This window comes from Protomyctophum bolini (genome assembly GCF_963924005.1).
Source record: "Protomyctophum bolini genome assembly, chromosome: 7".
Lineage (NCBI taxonomy): Eukaryota > Metazoa > Chordata > Actinopteri > Myctophiformes > Myctophidae > Protomyctophum > Protomyctophum bolini.
Window position 1 is genome coordinate 20,490,932 of NC_137868.1, and position 23,771 is coordinate 20,514,702.

The window sequence follows — 23,771 nt, forward strand, 5'->3', positions numbered from 1 at the left end:
GTCAACTCCACCAGACACAATATTAGGGAGACAGGACTAACACGTGAGCACTTAGAATGTGAACATATCGAGAATGTTGTTTGTTAACCCATTTAAACCTGAGACGGATTCTAAAAACGCCTTCTAAAACCTAACCTAAGGTTTTCTGAAAACCTTCAAATTCTTATTAAAATTATTAAATAAATACTGATGTTGCTATAATGAGACACAGAGATGTAGGAGACCGCCATGAAACATGTACAGTAGGTTACATCAGGTTTACAGTATACAGCCATAATAATAATCTTTATTGTCCCGAAGGATATTTGTCAATGTCTTCACAGTCTGTTCAAACACCCACATCAAAAACAACTCATGAGCAGCACATAACACCAAGACAATACAAAAAGATGAGGTCCCAACTGTATACAGAACCATCCCATCATTACAGCATCGCTGTATTGTTTGTGACTGAATGTCTGTGTAGACTAATTTCTCAAGACAGATTAAGTTTAGTGTTCTAGGGTTAAATTCACAACCTTCCCCAGTTGAAATGATGCATTCCCAGTGGCTTTAGTCTGTTGCCGTGTCTTCTCTTGAGAGATCAAGGTACCTGGATCAGGGTGCAATTGGTCACTAAATCAGTCCTTGTCACTGTAGTCGTTAGTTGTGTGCAAATTAATGAAATGCAAGGCAAAGGAAAGCAGGTAAATACTGTATAACAGAATAAACAGCTGTATGCTCACGCAGGGACCCAAACTCCGGATAGAGAATGAGATTGCAGCTTTAATATCCACATTGTGTTGAAGATTGAAAACTGTACAAATTCATTACTGTGAGAGTAAACAACATAAAGACGTGTACTTGGTCACACTAATACTACGTTGAAAAAGCAGCTTTGACACTGTAGAAGCCTTGGATAGCTATTGTGCTTTGCCTCTCTTATTTACACAAGGTAAATTAAGGGGGATTAAAAACAGGTTTTGTTGGCAGTCTATCTATATTATACTGTACCTCATCCATATCACAGACACCGCATTTATCTGGAGAATAATATTTTTGCTTTGATGTTGTGTCACAGCAGTTTGTACTGTTTGAGCTGCTATTATGCAATCCAGGACCAACTCTCAAAATGCGCTGTTAACTTGAATTAAATTGAGCCTCGGAGCTTATATTGCAGATCAAGACACTGGCTATGGAAAGTGGATTTCACAACATAGTCTTTTAGTATTTCCTTTGCATCGAGAGAGAAAAAAAATGAAATGAAACTTTGTCAAAAAACTTGTCCACGACTCTTTTATGTCATTTTCCATGCTGAATTTTAAACATGGATCAATCCACATTTCAAGCACCTTTTACAGCTGGTAAATATTGAAGAATTAATGCAGTGGATGCATGTTAAATTTAGCATCCAAAGCTGCTTTAGTCACTATGAAACACAGCAGACAGGCTCATACTGAAAGAGGCTTATTCAAATCATGTAAAAAAATAAGCTAAGTTGACACCACAGAACAGGAATGCAGGAATGATGCGACACCGCAAATAAATTAGACATTATTTCATATTTATGAGATGCTGAATTATTAGCGGGTGTTTTTTCCACCCATGCTGCATTAACCATATGAACCCTAACATCCCTATTCTGGGAAAAAAGACTACAAACTCAACGCATTGTGACATGTTATGAGCAGCTATTTTTGTTATAGGAGATATGGTGTATAGGGAACAAAGGAGGGACACAAGTACAGAGCCCTTGGGGGACCATGGTCAATGAAGTATATAGAGTTTAAGTGGTCAATCTCCCAAACCCTAGAGTTGCTTTTTAGCTTTCACTGAGCCACTAGCAGTAGCCAGAAGCTGTTGTTGTTCTAACTTTTTTTTAAGTGACTAGAGTTATTTATCACACACACAAGGATGAATGCTCTTCAAGCTAGTGAACAAAGCCCCAACATCACTGAGCGAGTGCGAGAGGAGAAATGGAAGGGGTGCATATATAACTGTTACCGGTTTAATTTGAAAATCACTCCCTTGAAACAGAGATCTGTTCCAGTGAAGGGAAACGTGCAGGCAGAGTTAGTGGAGTTCTTTGGGCCTAGTACCGTTAATCCATGTCCGTGAACAAGTGTGACAATAAGCTCTCTGTCTGAAACAGCAATCCTCTTATAGGCACAAGCTTTGTGGGTAAACTCGCCTCATGCAAATTCTAAACCCCATTAGCTTTGAGGGACTAGTCGGCCGCATTGAGATTAATGGCCGAGTGACTACTTGATTTAATAGGGTTATTTCACTTCTTCCGGGGGAAAATAAACAACAAAGTTAATGCAAGACATTTGTCACTGACGTTCTCAATCTCTCTCCTCTAAGTAGGAGAAGTTTCTTGCGCTCGCAGATGTGTTACTCAGTCAACCTGTCACGGCTGGAACAGTTTCCAAACTTTGCCGGGGTTTACACATTTCTCACCACTGGCTAAGTTGAATTTAGTCCGTGAGAGCATAATGAGAGTTTCCCGATTGTTTTGGTGTTTTGGTGAATTATATACTGATTTATGGTTCAGATTGTTTCTTCCCTAAAACTAAATAGTGATTGATTGACCAATGATTGTGTACAATGATTGTGTCCATAAGGTTTTTAGTTTTTAGTGGGAGGTACTGTACAACTAGTAGAGGGACATACAGTAAAGTGAGCTTGATAAATGTTCCGTTGCAGAGAGTTAGAATGAAAATCCTTATTTATCTCTTTCCATGTCTTCACCTAACTTCCAAACTTTGTTGCTGGGGGATTACTGGAGTGGGCTAAATTGTGACTATCATCCTGGGAGACAACAGTGTGACAGGGGTGATCTGGAACCTATGCCTGCCTGCCTCTTTAGCTCCCGAAGCTGTGGGGAAATGATTAGTACAAGTTGAGGGGAAATATTTAAAATGCTTCTCCGTGGTCATTACTCCTGTCAAATCTAAATGAAACACACATGTGCGGCCACATGCATGCCCGCACGCACGCACACACACACACACACACACACACACACACACACACACACACACACACACACACACACACACACACACACACACACACATTGAACACACAGATACACGCTTGACTGGCTGTCTCCTCACCTCCCAGCAGGCACGTGCTAGCTGCCAGTGGTTTTCAGGGAGATCTGGGATTACTTAAAGCTGATTGGTGGCCCTTTTATTTGGCGAGATTCATGGCGTCTTCCTTTGGATTGGCTTACAGCTGTCTCACCCAGTCTGATCAAGCCAGTCTCACTTCAATCAGACCTGCGTATCAGCCAGTGCTGGGAATTCATAAATGCAATAGTGTTTTACATTAGACACGGTACGGTGGATCACTCCTGACAGACTGCCATCAGCGTACTGTACGTACCAACTGTGTTCACTCTGTCATAATAGTACTTTGGCACTCTAAACCGAGCACAGTCAAGGACAGGTATTCCCGGATTTTAGGGCCCCATTTAGATGATCTATGGTGCAACGAAGACCAAGGTCTAAAGTGCATGGCACAAGTGCCTCCTGGTGGCGTGGCTATAACTCCAATATTGCTGGTTACACGGTGGATACTCTGGCCACAATGTAAGGCACATAGTTGTATTTAGTCTCTGGATTGCCCATCAGTGTGTTTTAGGTTTGACCTGAATTAAGCCAGTTTGATTTATTCCATTCCCTTTTAAAGTCAGGTGTGCCTACACCTTGCGCATTCCTATAATTATTCTTATTCAGCTATAGTGTAGATTTTTGTCTTACACAAACATTACATACCCCTTGACAATGAATGGAGAAATTATGCCATATGTGGATGTGCAAAACGGCTATTTTTGTCCTATACACAAATTCCCATTGACAATGAATGGATGATGTACGATGATAAGAGCGCCCCTCACTTATTATAGTGGGTTGGAGTTAAACGATTAAAAACCGATTAAAAACCGATTCATGTTGAAGAAAGGGGTGCAATATAATGATAATGGGATGAAACAAAAGCCTGCCAATCAAACAGAAATATCAAAGTAGAAATTTGATGTATGTATTGTATACCGGTATGTGTATATATACAGTATGTATATACCTGTACATATGTGACCGCTCCCAGTGATTTCAACCACAAGTGGCGTTTCAGCTGCTCAAAGATCCCAAGGTCTTACCCCCAGTACATGGTCTTCCAGTACAACCCCCACCTGGACTGGACACAGCCCGTCAGGAATATCTTTTTAAAGAAATCAGAAAATTCTGTCGTGATGATGCACAAGACACAACGTGCCCCAAACCAAAGTCCACAGCACCAAAGAAGACTGTCCGAGTGTAACATTTATAAACTGCCTAGCTATTGTGTTGCATGCCTGAACATTCATTACGTGTGTCATATTATTGATTGAACATTGTTGACCACACTAGGCAAAGTGCAATTTGAAACTGTATACATTTGTTTAGTCCGCAGACAAAGTGAGATTTTAAACTTTATATTCTGTATACTCTTTAGTCCCAGGCAAAGTGCAATTTGAAACTGTATATATTGCTTTAGTCCACAGACAAAGTGAGATTTTAAACTTTATATTCTGTATACTCTTTAGTCCCAGGCAAAGTGCAATTTGAAACTGTATATATTTATTTAGTCCACAGACAAAGTGAGATTTTAAACTTTATATTCTGTATACTCTTTAGTCCCAGGCAAAGTGCAATTTTAAACTTTTATACTTTTTAGTCCCAGGGAAAGTGCAAATTTAAACTGTATATATGTATTTAGTCACAGGGAAAGTGCAATGTTAAACTGTTGTATTTTATTCTTATGCCACTCTTATTTGTCATTGTCACAGTATGCAAATTTCAAGTATGTGAAAATAAACAAACTCATTCTCATCTCTATTTATTCTTATTCTAAGAGCCCACTTGGTTTTACTAAGTGTCCACTCAAGTCATTCTGTGCAGTTGACAGCTAAGTGGGGGGAGTGGTTAGTGGATGGGGGGAGTGTTTATGCAAGTATATAGGGGTGGAGACAAGTATCTATTGTCACACCCATTCCTGGGCTCAGAGATGCTAAATACTTTGAAATCTTAGAATGGCAAATACTGTACTTTGGAGTTTCCAGTTCAACAAGTTTCAAATGGTCATATCTTCTTCATTTTTCAATTTCAATGAGCAATACATCATATGAAAGGTTATAGTGTGCAGTGTGCAGTTTCATAATATGTAAAGAACTGAAAAATGACCATGGCCCCCTTGTATATTAAACCACTGTCCCCGGTCACATATACTCTGTGGCCCTCCTGATGGCATATTTTGCTCCTGTACTGTCTCCTCCTTGTTGTCCAAGATGACATATTGACATATCAACTTAATAATCACATGCCCATCCTCTTAGTCAGGTTCTTCATAATACACCTGTTAAATGTGCCGGAGCCAAGAAATTGATATTGATGACCTGTTACTGCACAAAGAGGAAGAAAAACACAGAAGGTCTTTGAACATATTCTAAACGTAATTGAAATAAATTGCATATCCTTTTCTCTCCCTATCTCTGTCATTATCTCTCCTCACTGGACTTATTGTGAGGAGATAATCGCTCTCTTCACTTTTCTTATTTCTTATTAGCTATATTCTTATTAATTAGAATGATGATAAATAAAAGCTAAATCAAGTGCTTTGAAAATGGTTTATTGATTTATGTTTTTGGTGACCCCCAGCACAGCAAATTGAAGCCACTGGGCACTCGCACAATTCAATATAGATAATCTGGCCAACATTAATTATTTTTTTTTACCTCAGTGTCAGTCTTTCAGCAATGTCATCTACCATGTTGAATTCTGATGGAACCTGCCTAAACAGTATTGTATCAATCTACAAAGCAGGGAAATATTGTGCAGAGGGACTGCACTGGACAGGTCAAATCTGCGCCAACAGATTTCCCTGCCTACACCTTGCGTTGAGGGGAAAAAAGAGGAGGCCAAGTATACCAAGTATATCCGTGGGGGACCCCGGTCAAGTATATAGGGGTTTAGGTGGTTAAGATGAGCACACCCATGGGCAGCCGCACAAGTATATACATCTGGCACTTACTGTACACAATGGGCGCCGGGCGTGAAAATGATAACTGCGTCACTTGTAAACTAGCTGTCATTGCTCTGCACCGTTTTGTGCCGGGTGTTAGAGATAGGCCCCTATTAAAGTCTTCTCCAGCGCCTTCTCTCTCCCACCTGGCTTCTTGGCTCAAGTCCCCGTGACGGCACAGAGGTGCCATTCATCCAACCACTGACTGACAATCGATGGCCCTGCTTCCGAGACAGTTTTGCCCATGATTGATATGAGCTATCACCCCCCTGCATCTGGATGCTGTGCTCTGGAAGTGGAGCGAGACGGATGCCAGGAAAGTACCCCAGCCCACCAACTACAAATCGACCGCACTCGCGGATTGAGACCTCTAAATCTCCCAGACACATTTGGTCAGACAAAGTACTGCTGTACAGTAGTAGTATCATTGCAACAAAGAGATATCTGTGGTGCGTCACTATTTCATTTGGAGTTATTTTGATCATGGAAGTTTCCCTCAAATGTTTTTTCCTTCATAAGAATTAGTGATAAATAAAACGGTGAGTGACCAGCTTTGGGTGGTGCCTGTGCTCACTTCATGTGTCATTATTCCGACGGTACGTTGGTCCGACTCGTACCACTACTAACCCTGTCCCTAAGCCTAACCACACGCGAAGCCATGTTGTTGCACTAATGCGCCATCGTAATTACAAGCAGATCCCGTATGTGGCATTGAGGCAGAGCTTGATGGGTATGACTGGCAGAGCTCTCCTACACGTGGCCAGAAGACATCTGATTAGGGCTGATATGGAGCAACTATTGATTTGTTATGCTCAAATCATCTTGAAGCGTGTTTTTATATGTAATGTTTTTGTAATTAGTTATACATCAATGAATCGACGCAAAAAAAAAATATTTATTATTTTTTTGCATCGATTAGTCTGCCACTTAAACTCTATTATTACACTTTGTTGATGCAAGGTTGGACTGAAAGGTTATTGAAGTTTCACACAGTAAATAGCTTCCTCTGACAACTGCCAAATGTGCCAATCTTAGTTCACATTTTGTGAAAGTGTCATATTGTCGGTGTCGGCACCGACAATAAACCCTACATGGTTGACCTCAGGGCTCTATAGGTGTCCTTTCTGTTTTATCTTATTGTGGGAAAAGGTTCTGCTGAAAATAACCGATCTATGCTATTTTCTGCAAAAGCTTTCCCCATAATACAGATGCTGGGGTTTAAGTGATTAAAAAGTGTATACATATTATACCCAAGTAGCCAGTACTGAAAGCTAGCAGCAAAATGCCTGAACAAAAGTTGACAATGGACACCAGTCCATGTTACAAAATAACCATGCTCCTTCAAACACACCTAGTGTATTCATATTCCTAATGCCTTGGTTTAATTTACTTATACCTTTACTGGTGGCCAACAAGCAAGTCTAATTCCAGATAAAAGTGATGCTCTTTGGCCTTTCAGGGACTGGCCTAGTTGGCTTGTTGGTGATTAATGAACCACTTCCAATCTCTCCTGCTCGCTGACCTCTGGCCCGGACTTAATTAAAGCCCCAACATTGACCACCAATCATAAATTATACCTCCCACAAACCCTGTGGCACTTTGAGAATAAAAAGTACAAATTGGTTCTTTACCAATTAAAGATTCATAAAAGGAAAGCCAACGCAGGTCCAAGGAGGAAAGCAGCCTGACAGTAGTACAAGGTGGTTTTTGGAGATAGCTGCTTAACCCATTAAGTGTCATTTTAGATTTTAGTGTTGGCTATTTAAAAATAGAAGATCTACAAGCTCACAGCACATGCACATCACATCTGCTATTTTTGAAAAATCTTGAAAGTATTTTAAACACAAAGTTTGAGAACTACTGGTTTTGAAGCCGTAGAATCGGCTTTAATCTTAATAGTTATAGGGAATACTACAAAATGAGCCATGGTGATGAGAGTCTCACCAGTCACCTCAGCACACCTACGTAGATGTATTTACTTTCCGAACTAGCTCGTACTGTGAACTAGCTTGTGCTAACTCTCCCACTTTGGTTGCTATTAATAAAGACGGCATGATTCATTCATCCAGACCAGAGCGATGACTCAAACTGGAGCATCACCACCCTGTGCGTGGTGATGGTTTACACCAGGGGTTCCCAACGGTTTTCAACTCGTGACGCAAAATACAATTTTATTTTATAACAAAGACAATGGTGAACAATATAGTTATCGTTATAGTGCTTGGTGGGGATATATCCACTTATGTCCCATTTAAAAAAATGAAAATAGCTGCTCTACAACCTCACAACATGCCGTGGAGTGAAGACTTTTAGATTGGCAATCTTCACTATTCTTTTTTTATGCATTTAAAGTATATTTTTGAAAAATGTTTGACATTCATTTTTGAAAATGATTAGATTTTTTTGTATTTGTGAAAATGTTTTAAAACAATGATTTCAAAATGTGCAGTTGTAGAAAAAAAAAAATCACTGAGTGAACTGAGTGTTGCAACTCCCCCCCCCCCCCCCCCCCCCCCCCCCCCCCCCTCTCTCATTAGCAGGCAACAGTGCAGCGCTATCTCTCTCTCTCTGTTTCTGGCACAACAGCGCCCCTACTGGTACTCATTAAAGTCACAAACCGGTAGTCACATACATAGTCACATAGGTAGTCACATAGTCACATAGCCACATAGGTTAACACAGACATTGCTGTTCCTTGGAGTGGTTGCACCACTCAAAAATGGGGTCACAATTTCTGACAGCAGTCCCGGCTGGACTGATGATTGATGCGTGTTGTCTGGGGTTCTTGTGTTGTACAGGTATAGCTGTCGTGGTGCCGGCACCTGTGTGGCCACACTGCTTCTACTCCATCTGACCCTTGACCCCCAGCAGCTGGCTTCCAACAGGAGAGAGCTGCCCTGCGACGACACCCCTACTCCATCATGTCCCACCCTCGTGTTTACATGTTTATCCGTCCCGGGAAAAGAGAGAGGCCTTTCTTTCTTTCTGTCTGTTCTCTGGCATCCGATGGGGTTGTGCGTGCGTCTCGGCGTGCTCACCAGTGTGTGTGTGTGTGTGTGTGTGTGCATGCATTTCTGGCTGCATTCGGAAGTCTCAGTGGGGTAGGTTCTGTTGATTTTGGTTGTTATTTCTTTCCCCAATGAATAATTGATTGACGCGCTGCTACCTCGTGGACACTGTGATGCCTGATTTTTACTTGGTTTAGCACACCGTCTCACGCACCGGAAATAGCCCTAATACATTTGATATACTCCTTTGGAGTATTTGTATCTCTGTACATATACTGTATTTGCACATGTACGTGAAATTTGTCCTCTGCATTTACCCATCCTTTAACGCTATTAGGAGGAGCAGTGAGTGAGTGCTATTAGCACAGTGTTATTAACACAGCGCTTGAGGAGTTGTTAGGGGTTTAAGGAGAATACCACTCATTTTCAACATTGAACTATGCCACGTTGTCTGCTATTGACGTATATATCCTTGTTTTAATAGTCATCTGTTGTCTGCGATTTACGTATATATATGATTTATATCGCTTTATATGGATTTGAAACGGCACCGCAAAAAAAATACTTTTTGTAGTAGGTTACTTTTTGTAACCCTGAGCCGGTTGATAGGCAGCACCTTGCTCACCCACGCACGTGCTCACGCATGCGTAAGACTACTGTTATCATTGGATATTCTATATGGCTCTTTACTCGAAAACTACGTCACTGTAGTTGCTGCTGATCAGACATCCTAGGTTCGGATCTAATTTTTCATCACATCGCGATCGAAACATAAACGTTTCTTGAGAAAGATAGCTAGTGTGAGCCTCCTCCGAGTGGGGAAAACTGAAGTACTTGAGTAGTAGTCAATGTTGAAAATGAGTGGTTCACGGTTCAAGTTTATTTAGTGTCCCCGAAGGACAAATTGGGTTGCAGCCCAATTTGCCGTCGTACGGAGTTGCAGTGGTATTCCCAATTCGGAATTCCCCTTTAACCCAGTCTGAACCGGGGATCAGATTCTAAAAATGTCTTCTACATCCTGACAGTTTTCTGAAAAAGCTATGTTTCTATGTCAGTGGTTCTTCGACTTTTCAAAAATAGCAGACCTACAAGCTCGTAGCGCCACTCGGTGGAGCACTATGAGCTTGTAGATCTGCTATTTTTAAATAGCTAAAGCATAACGTAATGCTAACACCAAAACGGGTTCCCGCCCAAAATGGGTTAAGTGTCTTGCTCAGGGACACTTAACTTAGACCACTTCTCAGCTACATCCAGCGATCTACAAGCTCACAACGTGTAGCACCCGCGACACGCTGCGAGTTTGTAGATCTGCTATTTACGGTGCACGACTAAGTGTAAGACACCCTTGACTCTCGTAACCTGTTGGCGACGTTGACGGAACAAACAGACGACGGCAGATTAGCGTCAGGGTGAGGCCGGGCAGCCAGAGCTTTAGTGTATTCATGTACTTATATTCTCTTCTGGGGCTTTCCTCTGTGTATTTTTATCGACTGATAACATAATTTATCTGTTAGTTGAGCATCTATTATCTGTATTTATCTCTGTATTTTAGTTTTGGTTGAAATTATCAATGGAAAAGCAATGTTGGACAATATAAAAGTCATCACTGAACAACAACATAAAATGATGTGTGTGTGTGTGTGTGTGTGTGTGTGTGTCTGTGTTTTGTCATATGGCCAATGAGGACTGGACATGCATGCAGCTTGCACATACACAGTTACACACACACACACACACACACACACACACACACATACACACACACACACACGCACACACACACACACACACACACACACACACACACACACACACACACACACAGCGTCAAAGCGGAGCGCCTCGGACACATCAATTGCAGGTTTGTGATGGCTCAGAGCACTCATCCGTGGGCTAATCAATAGCAGCCATGCAGGCACTCTCCCACCCTGCCGAATTGCCCCTCGCATTTACATTCATCTGCAGGGTGACTTATTTGCAGAGATAGTAATAGGCTTAATTTGATCTCTAAGAGCGGCGATTATGTTGTGCATGCATGTGTTCATTCTCCCTGGGCTGTTTTCTTGTCTCTCGGCGGCAGCACAGAGAGAAGTATACGTGCTAGACTTTTAATCTCGCCTTTATTATGTGCACGACTACACGTCTGCATGCGGTGCTATATTGGTCTAACCTCATAACATACAGTAGTCTACCTGCTAGTACATACATATCGTCTCTGTCGGGTGGAAACCTCATATATCCAAAACGGTTATTTATCATTATTTCTTATTCGAAAACGTAAAAAGTAGCAGATCTACAGTATATAAGCTTGAAACATGTCGCCCCACATGGTGCTTTGAGCTTGTAGATCTGATATTGTTTGCACTTTTGTGACGCTGCAGGACAGACCAGTGTCCCCGGGCCCCACGTTGAGAACCAATGACAGTGTCCCAGCATTGCTTTGGTGATTTCTTTGTGTGCGTTTAAAGGATAAAGGTTTAAAGGTTGTCTCTATAATGCATTATAAGCCCATTTGTAATGCATTATAATGCAGCTTCATAACACTCAAATAGTTATAATCCTGTATAATTTATCACAAGGTTCATTGTAGTATTATAAGTGCGAATAATGCATTATATAAGCACGTACAGTAACTACCATTACTTAACCTTAATATAATGTTTTACCGATTTATTTTGCATCCTTCACTTTTTCCCTGAGTGGTGTTTGCAAATGTGTTTCAGACTTTCCTTTTTGTGTCACTTCATCATAGCTCATCCTCCCTATGCTGCGGGCGCCTACACACACTGTGGTTACATTTAAATCAGAAATGCCTCTAATGCTGACTCACTGCACCGTAAATGTCTCATTGTGGTTATTAGTAGGTGGAAGAAACAAAGAAATCAAAAAACACACAAAAAAGTGTGTGTTATTTGGTCCTTTTCAGTGCTCGCTTCCTCGGTCGTACTACAATCACTACTTCCATTGTAATGCCATTCTCATCTCCTCATTTTCTGATTCCTCCAAAGAAGAAGAAGAAGAGCTTGATGAAGAGAAATTGCTCTGATCATGGAATCATATTAGTGTCGGGCAGAAAGCTTGTTTTTTCATAAATGAATGCTCTACTTTGTCATACTACACTAGTGTCACACAAAAGTAGCCCATATCTATACAAGCTCACAACCTGTCACAATGCAACACATTGTTGAGCTTGTAGATCTGCTATTTTGTTTTTATAATGACATTGGATCCATTGGAACACACTGAAACAGCAATGTTTCAAGCCCTAGGGTGGCGCAGTGGTAAAGAGTCTGCCCACCACTGGTTGTGGGTTCGAACCATCGATGAAATGAAGGTTTGTTTTTCCATGCTGTGGGGTCTCCCATGGTGGGGTACTGAACAAGCTATACTTGTCATGGACTTTAGGGTCTCAGTGGCCCACAGCGGTGTGCTCTCAGACAAACAGCTGTCTGTGTACAGCAAAGAACAAGCTGATAAATCCCCCCCAGAGAACCAACACTGAGGGGAATTTCAATGGTATACGTTGGAGCAGTTATCACACCTTGGTCAATGTCTGGAATCCTAATGAAGTCTCTTTGAAAGGAAACACAAGCCCTGTTTGGTGGAAAATGTGGGCTGGGAGCACTGTTTGAGCTTTGAATGTGTCTGAAATACACTGAAAGCACTTATCTGCAGCATTTTAGTTCACTGTCGCCATACTGAATAACTGAATGAACACACATACTGAATGAACACACATGTAGGACATTAAACCCATTGTTAAGCCGAGCGGAGTACCTCGATTTTCAATTTTCTGCTAAAGTTTTTCTCAGATTACGGATGTCGGGTTTCAGGGGTTAAGTACACATCACTCCATAGATTACTGGGACAGTGTCACAGTGATGGTTGTTAATGGGATACTGTATCCATTGATTGTATGTCTTGACACCTGGTGGTAAAACCACTAAACTCTGATGTAGTTCAGCCTTGAAAGCAGTGGTGGACAGTGTAGTGGCAGATTTACTTATAGTAGCCTATACTGTAATTAAAGTAACAGCATTTTTGTATTTTACTTGAGTATTTGTTTTGTGTTGTTTTTTGAAAGCTTACATTACACTACATTTTAAAGATAAATATTGTACTATTGACTCCACTGCATTTCTAGGAAGGTAACCACAGGACAGAAACACATAAAGTATTTTTTTTATATTAACTCAGTCAAATAACTCGGCATGTCACGAAGTCTCTTTCAAAGCATTCTTGCAGACCTAAATGGGAGAATAAGGAGAGGAAAAGTGAAGAGAGTCTTTTTATTTCTCCCTCTCTCTCTAACAATCAAGACCCAGAGTAATGTATTGCTTTTTGAACAATGGAACAATGGCTCTGATAATTTGCTCTCCCTGTTTCAACCTCATGAATCTTAATCATGTGAAGTCTGCACTTGGGTACGATTAGCTTGTCCTGTTGCAAAGCCAGAGAGAGAAAGAGCCCATGCAGGCCCCACCAGTATTATATACTGTACCTTTTTAAAAGGATTGCATAACCATTTAGAGAAAGGTCTCCACATTATGGCCTTTAAAGTGTTTTTCTGGTTCGCAATATTTCTGTGATATTCTTTATGCGTAGATTTTTGTCATTTTAAGAGCTCACTGTATTCTCAAATGATTGGGAATGGCATACAAATGGCTTGCTTGCTTGCTTGCGTACGTACAGTATGTGCTTGCGTGCGTGTGTGCCTGCCTGCCTGCGTGGATGATCGTGCTTCTAATACAGGATTTTCTGAAAATTATGAAGTCATGCCAAGAATTCTAAAGACACCAATACACAGTTTTGAAGCGTATTATAAATCAACAGGGTATAATAGCCCACTTTTACTAAGTGTCCTCCAAGCAAACGTGTGTAACATCATCAGCAGACTGTGGTTTTATAGTGATTGATAGAGTCCATAGAAGGCACCGGTTTTGTGCCAACCCTTTAGAAAGAATGTGCCCACAAATTCTACCCCCATGTGTCCCTATTCTGGGCATGTCGTAATAGGTGAACATTCTTTCCAAATAATATGCCGAGCCGACCGACTTCCATGCACTCTGCATATAACTTCCTCTGGTCCTCTGTGGCATCCAGACACACTCACACGAAGATTTCATGCATTTAGATAGAGTCAGACATGACTGATTTCACAGATTACAAGAATGCTCGACTCACAACTTGTTCGCCCAAGGTCAAATCCGGCGACGGGCGACCTATTATGTAACCTAAGTAAAACCTAACCTGATTTCTAAATCTAACCTCAGTAAAACTGGGCCTAAACCTAACCTTATTCCTAACCTTAATCTCAGTGAGCGGTCCGCTAAAGAAATGGGGTCGGATGTTTTTTGGCAGTTTATCACATCTCACGCCACTGACACATGCCTCCTCTATTTGAGCGACCACATCAAACACGAGGTGGATGCTGACAAATACTGTGGCATGCTCATGCTGGACCTCCAAAAGGCTTTTGACACTGTGAACTTGGTTCACACTGTGAACCAACATACTGGTTAACAAGCTAAAAGCAATTGGTTTTGATAGCACGTGACATCAGTGAGCTGGATGCAATCCTACCTGGAGGGGAGAGAACAGATGGTGGAGGTGAACAGAACACTGCCCCCCCCCCCCCCCCCCCTTCCAGTGAGCTGTGGTACGTGTTCCACAAGGAAGCACACTAATATATGTAAAGAACATGACATCAGCTCGTGACTGCAACTCGTTCCTGTTCGCAGATTGCCGCAATTTTCTCGTTCCTGTTCGCAGATTGCCGCAATTTTACGGCAACGGCATGAGCCGCGGAACACCCGTTGCAGGCGGTAGTGTTTCACGTGGCAGGACACTCTAATCCAAACCCTTACCCTAACCATAACCGCAAGCATGGCGCACAGTAAAGTAGTAAATTACAATGAAGCATCACTGCCATACTTCACCTATGACAGTAAACAACATCATCTGGGTCAGTATTGCTTTTGCAGCACTGTACATCATTACAGTGGATCCGGTCTGGTTTACTTTTGAAAATAGCCGATCTACAAGCTCACAATGCGACACATTGTGAGCTTGTAGATTGTCTATTTTCAAATGGTGGACATGTATATAGGGCTGAAGTGGGTAATGTATAGTTTTGTAATAATAATCCAAATCTACAAAGTCGTAGTCGAGTAAGTAAGTAGCCTTGCCGAGCCATGAGGCCCATAGGGCAGGAGCCTATCTCCTGTTTCTGTAGCGTGAGGCAGCTTGATGTACAAGTACACCCCCTGGACATGACGCTAGTATGTCGCAGGGACTTACCCCCAATCCAACCCTTGATGTGTGTCAAGCAGGGAGGCACCGGGTCCCATTTTTTGAGTCCCCGACCTCCCAGTCTCAGGGCGGACACTCTAACCACAAGGCCACTAAGCTGGTCTATCCATCGTAGTCGAGTAGTGGAGTAAAGAATTATACAACATTAGACAATATTTGGTTGTAAAAGTATAACAAATTGAAAATGCTCCAGTAAAGTAAAAGTATAAACTGTACGTATTTAGTTACTTTCAACCTCTGGGTTCGCTTGTGTGAGTTTGAAAGTTATTTTATTTTTTCAACATTTTAGTTATCTGTTTTATATAAGACGATACACACACTTTCACACAATTTCATCCCACGGGGCTAAAGTGTTATCAGCGCTAGACAGTAAAATGTAATTCTGCTAACATTGCTCTTTGTTATCATCAGTGTCATCAAAACAAATAGAGTATGGCCGAGAGTGAAATGGATTTTGTTCAACGCAGTTCACAATGAATCAACAATTATTACTTAAAAGGAAAGCATCCATAAAGTGGTGCAACAGAACAATGACGTAAGAGAGTGACACTACCAAGAGCTGGCCGTGATCAGGATGGAAGCTGCTAGATCGTGATCTAATCAATTTATTGATTAGTTATGGATAATTTCGTTGACATCCTCGGCTATGTCATCTTGGACTGACTATGCATTTTTATTTTGTAGGCTATGTGTATGCATGGTTATTTGTAAGTGTTTGCAACTCACAAACACTGTTGGTCTTGTTGTCGTCTGATGGGATGGGCATACCTCCTGGTATGTCAACAATAATAGATAGCAGGTTAACCTTGGACGCAGCTTAAAATGTCACAGCAACTGGTTGCCCGGGGAACTATAAGCAAGTCGTGATGGCTGACGTGATGACGCCAGACATAACACCATAATGTGTATATAACTCTGTATCACTGTTCTAGAACAGTTTTTTACGGGCCGCCATTGGAAAATAGTCAATCTACAAGCTCACAATTTTCAAATGATTTTTTTAATACATTTGTAAACTTGAAATCAATTAACTCAAGTAAAATTAATTTAATTCCAGACTTTTACTCGTAACAGCTGCAAGCACTTTTACATTGAACTATTACTGATACTTTGACTTAAGTCGAGTCACCACTGGTCATTTAAAACAGTTGATTTTCTCGGGAGCAGATCTTCACCAGCAGGTGGCAGTAAGCATCAAAGCACCTCCATGAATTGTAATATTACTTTGACCTGACGTGACAGAAACGTGTCCACTATCACACCAGCGCCACACACTGAGAACTAAGTAGCTTCTGTAGTCTCTTCTGAGACTATTATAGTCTTCAACTATGGCTTTACTACAAACAGTGAAGTCATTTATCAACCACAGACTAGCTGTGGTTGCTGAAGAGATTTTTTGTGAGGTTGAAAGAACTATTAGAGATGATGAAGAAGAAGCTGTCTGCCTCAAACAACAAATAAGGCAAAAACGCAGAACACTGAGCTGCTTTTACAACCAGTCATCAAACTACACAGAGCAGGTTGGTATCATCACCACACTGTAGGCTTAAGACCAGTTTAAACACCAGCAGCTCTCTCTGTCCTCCTGGTTTAATCCCAGTGCACTGGGAACAAACACGTACTGCAGTGAAAACAACACGTCATTTTAATTTAAATCTGTCTTGAGAGATCACATTACTATCATTAGCTGCTAACGTTAGCCACTTCACATAGTATTATGTGCAGCTCACCTAAAACTCCAGTCTCCACCAATTGAAGCTCCATATTATCAGATACACACAGCATTTAATTCTTTTTTCAAAAACAGTAATACATATGGTTCCACAGCATTGCAAACCCCTACAGTCCCCATTTTCAACAGTTATAGTAAACTGTTTTTAAGCAACTCGAGTTGTTTAGAAGATATATACAAAGTAGGCTAGGTTCTTTAGTAGCTCAGATGAAAGGCCTTGGTTTAAATAGAAAACCTAACCACCATTGTGGTTGTCATTGTTCTGTTGTAGTAAACACCAAATAAGTTAACCAGAAATAGTCACAGAACAATTCAATATTTCAAACTGTATGAATGTGTCTTTGAAATTCTACTGTGGTCATTCAAAATATGACTGACATGACACACACATCACATTTGTATTAAATCTAAATAATTGCATGAATTGTGAAACTAACTAAACATTATTTTAATCCACCTTGTTTTCAGCCAATATTCCCAGAACACCCATTGAACTGAATATTATATCAATGCAGATTCAATGGATGGAAACAGTACATAGCATAACAGTACATCTTTATGCAGTGAAATAGGGTATATCGGCATTATTTGATATAAAACGCACATACATATAATATGCTTTATTCAGTAATACAGTATGGGCTTTTATATATATAATTATATTCTTCTAATCCAGTGCATAGGCTACAGTACATTTTTATTTAGTTACAGAACTATTGGAGACACTTTAAATTGGACCAATGTTTTTATTCAGATTAATAGAGATTATTTAATTAAATCAAGTTCTTTGACTTTAGAGATTGAAACATAGTTGGTGATTATCTCAATTAAGTAGACTATTGGAAACACAGGTATGACCGTTTGGATTAGTATACGTGCCTCTGAATTTTTTATTGTAAATGTAAACACTAATTCATAGTTGGTTCATGATCATTTAGATGTGTCGTTTCAAAAGATGACGCATTCTTGATTATTAGAAAACAAATCATCAACAAGTAGAATAATCAATATCCAATAAAAAAAACATACAAATTGGGTTTATCTCTGTCTGCTGATGTTACTGCCTCTTTCCTCCTAGATGTCACACTCCTTCCTACGTGTAAAGAGGAGGTTTTCCCTGAACAGCAGGAGAGAAACGCCAGTCTGGTCCAGGAGAAAACAGAACCTTCAGAGATTAAAGAGGAACAAGAGTCGGTTCAGAGACCAGAGGAGGCTGTTGGGTCAACGGTGACATTACTAGACAGGAGGACCAGGGGAGACACTGCCTCAGGTAAAAACAATCATTTTACTGGGCTTTATTACTAACATTGGTGAGGTTTTGATAGATTGAGCTTCATCAGATAAACAATACATGTAATAGGTTGCTAGGTTACAGTATAGGCTTATACACAAAGAACACAGTAGGTAGGGATAATGATAATTTGGATCATGATATCACTTAAGTTGATCTGGCCTCAATTTGACTGAGTGGGCAGAATTTATGTTGGTTGAAATCACGTGATATTCTGGGCCAGATCTGACTCGTCTTGGTTTGACTTGATCTGGCCCCAATGGAGACGTCACTAATTTGACCTGACGGTGCTTGCTGGGCTCCTGCCAGAAAGTGAATGCAGCTGTGCCTTCTACCTGCTAACTCAAAGCTTGTTTCTGCCTAGAAATGACTTCATTATGACGGTTATATTTCAAACATAGCCAAATCACACCAGTAAAAGGCCATTACTGCCACATGCCAGAAAGTGATTGCAGCTCCTACCTGGTCACTGTAAGATATTTTCTCAGCAGAATGGCTTGGCTTCCTTCTTGAGGGTTATAATAATATCTTGACTGCTATAATTGCACCATGGGGCCAATTTTAAACATTTGGGGTGGATTCTTCCGTGGCCTCCTGGACCTGGTAGTGCATGTAAAGTTTCCCCCCGAAAAGGGTCTGCATACATTGGTCCAACGTACGTGGCCAGTTTAGACTCAACCGTGGCTTCCGCGTGCGGTTGGGGTTAGGGTTAAGTTAGGGTTTGGGGAAGGGTGTAGGACTATTGCGTGTCGACTGTTAGTACGTCGGACCAAAGATATGCACGCACCGATAGGTCCAGCGGTGTCTGAGATTAATTTAACAGACAGACGCAGTGGTGAAAACATAGTCTTCATAGCCTTGATGATATGGAGATACATAGTGTGTGTTTTTTAGATCACTTGACGCACGTATGCACGCACACACATACAGACACACTTAGGCAGGTCCCATGCACACAGCACCTGGGAACTCAGATTACACAGCACCTAATGGCAGATCGGGTAGATGTACAGTACACATGCAGTACACACAATCACAGACACTATACAGTACATGTACAACAATAGAAAGTAATTCATGTAGGTACAATCAATACACACACAGCATGCACATGCTGTACAAGTTCATTTGAGCGTACAAATTTACAACGGTGTGTGACGGACTGTGTGTAATAGAAAACACCTGAAAGGGTGCATAGTGTGAATACAGGTTGACCTCTGGCTGCGTCTCTCCATTGAAGTCTTTCATACAAAACACTGAGGCTGGAGAATAACTTAATGTACGTCCGTAGGTGACCTCTTGGCTGGTGGATTTATAGATTGACTCACCAAGGCTGAAATAAGGGCACCGTGACCATACCCGAGATGAAAAGAATTATAGATGAAAGACATATCCGACCAACAAGGCAGAGACACAATTTAAAGTTTGAACGTCATCTAGATGGCAATAATTTCTCTTCATTTTCTTTCCTTTCTGGCCAAGGATAAACCACATCCCCTTAAGTGCTTGGTGGATCCGGAAGGCTTTGACTTTGATGTTACCACAAGTAATGGCGATGTCTTTGTTAGGGGCTGATTACACTTCCTTTCAGGTTGTGTCCCCCAGCACTCAGTAGTTGCAGCCGCACAGTAATCATGCAGCCAAACCGTACAGAGCTTGTGATATAGCAGGAGGAAAGAGGTAGGCAGGGGGTGCCTGGCAAGTTGAAAAGAACCGGACAGCCCATTAGCGCTGAACACAGCGTCACAGGGATCTTTAGAGTGCTGTCCATGGGGGCTCATCGCCCTTCAGAGCGCCGATATGCATCTCCCGATTTGTAAAGCAGATTGATGAACAGTAGGTCCTATTGGTACAGGTGCACTCCCAGCGTGACAGAACCATGTGGCTATCCATCACGGTCACACATGTGGACATGTCCGTTTAAAAGGTTACATGCGGGTATGGTAAATCGAAAGGCGTTTTCCTTTTTTCCTCTCTCTCCCCCATGCAAAGCACAGCATTGACATCAAGGACACAGTGCTCAGACTGAATTCAAAGTAAAGAGAAGTGGCGAGGGGACCTCGTTAAAATTCAAGTGACAGAGCGTCCCGGGCCTGTTCTTCCAGTGCATGTAGCATGTTGCTGACAAATGCTCCACGGGTGTCTAATGATAAATTGGGGCTCTAAGTGCAGAATTCCTGCTATAACTTTTAACCCTGTCACATTCTGACAAGCACATGCGCACACACACACACACACACACACACACACACACACACACACACACACACACACACACACACACACACACACACACACACACACACACACAAACAAACACTTTTTTATTTTCATTCTTCTGAATGTCGACATTTTGTCAAGTATTTGTTGGTTTAGGTCAGTGTTTCTCAAAGTGGGGTCTGGGGACCCCCATGGTGGTCCTTGGAGGGAGTTCCCAGGGGTGACCAGCTAAATTAGTTAATATATTATGTCACGCTCAGTTTATCCACAAGCTCACAACACATTTTGTGAGCATTGTTTAGGTCCCCCTGGCACAAAATCTTTTCAGTTGGGGTTCCTTGACATGAAAATGTTGAACCACTGGTGCACAGTATAGGAGGCTCTTGCGTTTGTCTGTAGGGCCTACATGTTCCATCAGCTGCCATCTGACAAGAGATAGAATCCAAACTAGGACACACCTTCCCACCAGATCCAGCGATATGTTTCTGCTGGGTGGCCCATTAGAAAGCCTTCAATTTCTCAGTGCAGAACCCGGTGTGATCCATGGGCCCCCCGGGAGCTATAACATGTTGATTTATCTGCCTCTCCTCGGGCTCTGAAGAGAGAGAGAGTAGCTAATGATGTACTGTTGCTGCCACTTAGCTTACAATGTTTTAATACTGGTATCAAGATTGATCGAGAAGAAATACTCGAAAGAAATACTCGAAATACTAGCATCTTTGCAACTTATTTGGACAATATAAAGTACCGTGCATTCCACTGCACCTGATTAGAAAAGAACAGTGGCGGACATTTATTTACTTGAGTAATGTGGTTCATCTTTTGAGTTTGTATACTTTACTTGAATATTTGTATTTTTGGATACTATCACTGAATTACATTTCAACGGCACATATCGTACTTTTGACTCCAGTACATTTCTAGGAAGGAAAAACGTACATGATCAACTTAAGCCGTATTTCCTATAGTGAAATCTGCTTATTATTGATTATTTCTGCTCACTAGTGGTGAGCAACAATGGTGAAAAGTTCTGAACGCAGCATCCGATCTGCCCCAAATTTGAATCACGCATCGCCATCGAGACGCCTCTATACAATGTACAGCCAAAAGATTTCACTTCCACCCATAGGGCCCGATAGGGGACACCACAAATGCTACAAATGTCACTGTTTGTAGCCAAATTAAGTAGCCTACAAATGGTCCTGAGTTGGCTGTCAACCAAGGTTTCGATATTCCATACTATTTTCCTTTCAAAAATCACAAGTTCACAAGTTACAACGTGTTGGGTTGTGAGTGACACAGTGTGAACTTATACATTTAAAATGCTTGCTATTTTTTTTTTTAATATTTTCCATCTAAACATTTCCAAAATAGAGATGTCAGATTCAAAATGGTAACCGTTAGCCAATACAAATAATTAAACTCAATTGGAGACACGGGACTTTTTCTTCTTTGTTTGATTTAATGAAAATGTACAGCTTCGGACATGCAACGACCGCGATCATAGGACTGTCAGCGCTGTATCTTGCGTGTCTTAAGTACCAGGTCTTATTACTTAACTTAAGACCTGGAGGCGTGATCAATGCCATTTGGCTATTCTGAGTGTCCAAAGAGCATTGACCACGCCTCCAGGTCTTAAGTTAAGTAATAAGACCTGGTACTTAAGACACGCAAAATACAGCCCCCAATCTCAATCACTGACATAAACATCGACATGTTGTGGCCATGTTTATGACCCACACCAGGCATTCCCTCTCACACTCACACACCTGTCTTCTGTGATCTGAATGTCTGTCTGATTATATTAACTAAAAATACACACACGCACGCGCGCGCCCACACAAAATCTACAGTCCGAATGAGAAGGGCCTTCCTTCCCGTTATCATCGCCCGCACGCTCTGGCAGCGCGGCACTGATCATGTGAAGAAGCCAGTGGCACGCGCTGTCAGCGGGGATGTTGTGAATACGTGGCGGATGAAGTGCTGTGACAGGACGCCTCTTATCACTGACATATGGAATACGAATGTCTCCGCGGGGTATTCCCATGCTCCTCTCGGGGGCGCGTCCCGCCTCCCCGGCGCTCATTCCTCTTAGCCCTCTCGTCCGCCTCTTAAATATCATCAAAATGTCACATAATACAAATCCACAAACACTGATGTATAGACCCACTGAGTGGAAGTGACTCGTCTCAGGGTGGTGCAGCAGTTCGGGCGGTACGCAGCGATGTGCTGTGGATTTAGTGGGCTATGTCGCACGCACGTGCGAACACCGATTGAAATAACCTCTTAATTGTAGACCTATTTATTAGCCCACAATATACTGTAGGCCCTATATCAAATTGTATTCTATTTACTTGCATGCTGGGCAAACTTTAGTGTTGTCATAATTATGCATTTACCTTGGAAATGTCACCTCTGTAATTCAATTATTTTGTGAATCCATCAGCCACTGTTCAGGTTCAGGTTTATTTGTCATTTGTATAGATACAGAGTATACATACAATGAAAATTATTTTGCTCAGAGCACTCTCAGTCTTACATACACAGGACATAAACAAACATCTATAGTGCAAGAAAAAGACAAAACAGGAAAAGAAAAGTGCAAGTGAATGTCGTGAAGTTGTCGCCGGAGGAGGACAATAATAAAACCAGCAGCAGTGTTCAGCCAGGGCCGAGCTCGAGTCTACCGGCACGCCCGGGTGGCCACGGCCCCTGCACCTGCAGCCATGAGCCAGGCGACTACTGTTATTACCCTCACGTACATAATGACATTCTGGACAAGTATTACGTTGGATATATACAGTAACTGCCATGATGAGGGAATTAACCACCCCGGGAGCGCAAGAGCACATTTGGGGTTTAAGGTAAAGCATTTACTATTTAACTATATTATTTCTCTAATAGTCACTATTGCAGTGAGAAATAATATAGTATTTACTATGGCCACCGTGCCAACTGAACTGCTGAATGCTGCTGCAATTTAATGTTGGATATTAGATTCTGACGGGGAGGGATCTATGATGAATGATGACGATACAACAACCGGGTCGCCGAGCCCAAGTGCGCTGCGCTGTCAGCTCGTCTGTTGTATAATAAGGGCCGGGCTATAACTTAAATGTTTTGTTTTGATATCGGCGCCTTGCCAATGTCATGTGTAGCCTAA

At 41.6% G+C, this 23,771-nt stretch overlaps 1 protein-coding gene across 1 annotated transcript in view; it reads left to right on the forward strand.

The window, feature by feature from the left end:
* The window catches only part of tsnare1 (T-SNARE Domain Containing 1), a 121,799-nt gene extending 111,685 nt beyond the window's left edge, over window positions 1-10,114 (forward strand). The window contains exon 12 of the mRNA XM_080767205.1: window positions 8,844-10,114. The gene's annotated coding sequence lies outside the window, so the exon portion shown is untranslated. The remainder of the gene's footprint in view (window positions 1-8,843) is intronic.
* Window positions 10,115-23,771: the final 13,657 nt, after the last annotated feature.